The sequence below is a fragment of the Hylaeus volcanicus genome, chromosome 7 (assembly GCF_026283585.1).
Source record: "Hylaeus volcanicus isolate JK05 chromosome 7, UHH_iyHylVolc1.0_haploid, whole genome shotgun sequence".
NCBI lineage: Eukaryota > Metazoa > Arthropoda > Insecta > Hymenoptera > Colletidae > Hylaeus > Hylaeus volcanicus.
In genome coordinates, this window is record NC_071982.1 from 10473053 (window position 1) to 10477671 (window position 4619).

A 4619-nucleotide genomic window follows, 5' to 3' on the forward strand; every position below is an offset into this window, starting at 1 on the left:
AATGAAACGACTGCTTTTAAAAGCAGCAAAATAATCACCAACTCTAGTGTAAACAGGAATATTTGTTTGTAGAACTACACGTCCTCTCTTGTACATCTGAAGCAAAATTATAAGTGATATCGTGTTGTTGCTTGTTTCAAATAATTACCAAATTTACCATAGAAAGGCGCCCAATTAATTTCTACACCTAATATGTATGCAAATTTACAAACGATAGCATAGCACTTAAAAAACCGTTAGATGGGCTATTATTATTTATTTATTTTATTGCTTCAAACCATAAATAGCTTATACAGCCATTTTTCGCATACAATAGTTGTGATAAATACAATTTAGTTACATCAAATTCTTATATTACAGTCTTTGAGAAAACTATAAATAATTTTTAACCCTTTTAATATCCGATGGGCTATTATTTTATTTTATATTATATACCTCTGGGTATAATGTCGGACTTCTCTTTGTTCTTGAGATTCAAGCTCTAGAGAAGAGGGGGGAAGGGGAAGAGAAAGGGAAAGAGAAAGACAAGGGTGGAGGAAAGGATTAAAGCGAAGAGCACCAATAGAGAGGGAAAGGGAAAGAGGGGAAAGGTTCAAGCACCATTTAACCGATATCTGAATCATCGTTAGGCAACCGTTACACGACGATTCGTTGAAGCTATAGTAACGTTTGGTGGGTCAGTTTATTCGCATGGTTGCATCGCTCATTTCTAGAATTCTGTTCCCGGAAACTGCGTTCATTTTCTTCATATAATATCATTAATCGATCTCTTGAGAAACAAATTCTCCAATTTGTGTAAAATTGTAATTACTAGACCGAGAATTTTATAGATCAATGATGTATGTTAACGTTTGGAAAACGCATACAAAATATATATAATATTTGCATCAATATTCCATAAATTAATAAAACATTAGTTTTAATAAATGTTCCGCATAAATGCGTAAAATAGCAGGTTAATAATTATGGTCGATATACGTGTCTAACATCCGATATCGACGCGCAATTATTCTGGTAAAAATAAATAAATTAGAATCTTAGTTGACGTTGATAAGTAGACCGCGGATCTTTATGCAAAACAAAATCTTTGTACACGTACCTACAAAAATTAAACACATACAGAAATTTATTTTACTCTCCAAATATTATAATATTAACTTTACTTTCAATGTTTATTATAGTCTTGCATATTGTGTGCATTTTGTAATTTCAACAACACAACACATTCAAACAAATTCTGTTGAATTTTCTACAAAAATTAAACACAAATAGAAATTTAATTTACTTTGCAAATATTATAATATTAACTTTACTTTCAATATTTATTATATTTTTGCATATTGTGTACATTTTGTAATTTCTTGAACATTCAAATTTCGTATAAATACATAAATATCCGCAGTCAGTCTATTGATAAGTATTGAGGAGGCAAAAATTAATGCACTATATTGATTACAAAAATAATCTATATACATATATAGATTATTATATCATATATATATAAATGGATGTTTGTATACATATACATACAGGGTATCCCAAAAATGTTGTAACACCTTGAAAGGGGTGGTTGGGGAGGTGATTTGAAACAACTTTATCCTTAGCGAAAATGTTGTCCGAGGCTTCGTTGAGGAGATATTAACGGGAAACGTCGACCAATCAGAGCGCGCGGATACCGTTGGAGCGGCCGCGGTAGCGAAGGCTACGCGCTAGGCAGCAGCGTCAATGACCTTCGATGCACGTTGAGTCGCTTGTTCGCGTACGAGAGCGGCTACGTAGCGCGTAGCCATCGCTATCGCGGCCGCTCCAACGGTATACGCGCGCTCTGATTGGTCAGTGTTTTCCGTTAATATCTCCTCAACGAAGCCTCGGACAACAATTTCGCTAAGGAAAAAGTTGTTTCAAATCACCCCCTGAACCACCCTTTTCAAGGACCTCCAACATTTTTGGGACACCCTGTATATGATTGATAGACTTTGAAATTGTTTGTTCCATCAACATGAAACTTAGCACCTGTGTGTATTTTTTCATGGAAGTTGTTTTTATGTTATTCAATTTGTTGTAACTCGCTATATTTTATTTTGACAAAAATAAGGTTTCAGTTCGAAATGTTAATATTTGTAAATAAAGAATCAGAAATATCAATTGAAACATCTGTGTTGGGAAAAATAAAAGACAGTCACTGTATGGTTCACGAAGGTTCACGTGATTGAATTGTCAGTCGAACGTAAACGACATAAAATAAATAGTATTCCAAGCGAGTGAAATCGCGGAGCGCAGCCAGTAAATTATATTTATTAGTAGATTATCAACACGTCGACATTTAATCGAAATATAATCGAATTCTCTGATTGGTTCAGAGATTGGCATTATTTAGATAAAAAAATTATTTAAATAGAAAATCGAATAAATAACTACATAACTGTATCTTTATCTTTATTACTTAAATTATTTTTATCCGAAGGCTAAAGATACCTGATTTATCTGCAAAAAGTTTCAACCGTAAGATAGTTTTTGTACATTTTATCTTTATCCGACGGGTCTTTACCTCGGATAAAGACAAAAGTGCGAAAACTAAAAAAATAATTTAAAAATAATTTAAGTTATTTTTATCCATTGAGTACATTTGCTTCGAATACATTTTTTTATCCGGCAGTAATCGGATAAAGATAAAGTTACGTATCTTTATTCGACGAGTAAGAGATAACAATTTTTCATCTTTATTCGATATTTAAAATTTTTATTTAGATAAAGATTTTGCCCAACTCTGGATTGGTTAGGGTTTTTTTTTTCTAACGTTGGAATTTATCAACATTAACATAAACATTAGGAAAATATTGCCATAACTACGATACCATAGCTATGGTAGTTTCTCGTTTAGAATTCTCGTATATTGCGTAATTCCTTCTGTCGTATCGATTGCGTGGTCTATAAAGACGCGTGTCGCCAATGGGACGCCTGTGGATACAACGGGGAGAAGAACGGAAATGACTAATCTTAGAAACGAGCCTGGAATTGCCTACTCAAGTAGAATTTCAATTAAAACTCGTCTAGTAATTAATGAGATCCGTTGAAAGCGATTAATCATGTTCGGCTTCTTTCTTTTATTGTTAATTATTTACTCGATATACAGGGTGTTCCGTTTAAATGAAAATGGTCCAATGTTTCACGGGCGAAGGAAGCTTTAAACAAGAAACCTATTTTTACAAAAGATATTTGGTTTAAATGGGCAACTTACATGGTGCAAATAATATTGTTGTAAGTAGTGGGAGAGATTTGAAAAACAAATTCATGATAATTTATTGTAATAAAATTAACTCTTTGCGCTCGAGGCGTTTTTTTATAGAATCAAATCGAGTCCATTTTTATAATAAATTTCTGTAAAACCAAAAACTTTGCTTCGAAAAGAAACATTCGCGACTCTATTATTTCAATTAATAATTAACTGTATTTTGACACAAGTAAAATTGAAATTATACGTTCAAAAATCACTTTTAAATTACATACGTCGCCCTAGAGGCGCCACTCGAGCACAAAGGGTTAAATTGGAGTTTGAAACCAGTAGATTTAAAGATTTAACGTTTAGGGTGCTGAAAAATGAGACATTTTTTTATCAATTTCTTAATGACAATGTATTAAGCCGATCTTTATGAAACGTACAGGATCTTTGATTGGTTGTTTTGAAATTGTAATTTATTAACTTCTTTTTTATAAATAATGATGTTTTATATATTCTTGGAAATCTCTAGAATGGATACAGAAAAAAAATAACAGTTTATATAAGTTGCGAAATTTACAAGAAAAAATATAAATCGATAGAAATACAGAAGCAATAAGTATTCGTGCAACTGTTTACTTTTTACAACTTCCAAAAAAAAAAAGGAAATTTACACTAATTTATAAATAATTAATACTTCGTGAGATTTCCTTTTGATTTTATAATTACTCCTACTCTTTTAGGCATTAAATTACGTAAAATAATTACGTAAAGGATCTTTGATTGGCTTTTTCATGATAACAAGTAATTTTTTTCAATAGAAAATTGTGCGTGGAAAGCCACGTATACGTAGAACCTTCAATTTTTGAATTTTGTTCAATTGTTGCATCGTCCAATGTTCCCCACTGTCAGTATTAGAGCACGCATGTAAATATTGTTCAGTTGCAAACAAATCAAGTTTCCTGCACACCGTTGAAGCACAGAGCTTTCTTCTAAAGCCCCCTTGTGGGTTTATAATCGTTAGTCGCGCTACAGGTGTGCGCTTTTCGTCGAAGCCTCTTGTAAAGTTTCCATCTACTTCCGTTGCCCCGCGCCAGCCCTCTCCTACAACCCCTTTGTAACTGCGGCGAGCATGTCTTCCAATCCTTTTCACGCTGCTCAAACGTGAAACCTCAATGCTGCAACATTTGTTTTGGTCTCTCGAAGCCGCCGAGAATGCGTACAAACGTTTAGATTCGTCGTAATTAGATTTTCACTGTACCATTCGCCATCTTAAAATGTTCACTCTGTGGCAAATTGGACATTTTTGGAATGGGGATTCGGAAAATGGAAACTTTAGAAGTCTGAATGTTTTAAAGTTTATACATTGAAGTTTCGAGCGATATTTAAACTGAACTTGAAT

General features: G+C 33.1%; 1 protein-coding gene across 1 annotated transcript in view; it reads right to left on the reverse strand.

Annotated features, from left to right (window-relative positions):
- LOC128879465 (brain tumor protein-like) overlaps positions 1 to 4619 on the reverse strand; it is a 106072-nt gene that overhangs the window by 28078 nt on the left and 73375 nt on the right. The gene's annotated exons all lie outside the window — the stretch shown is intronic.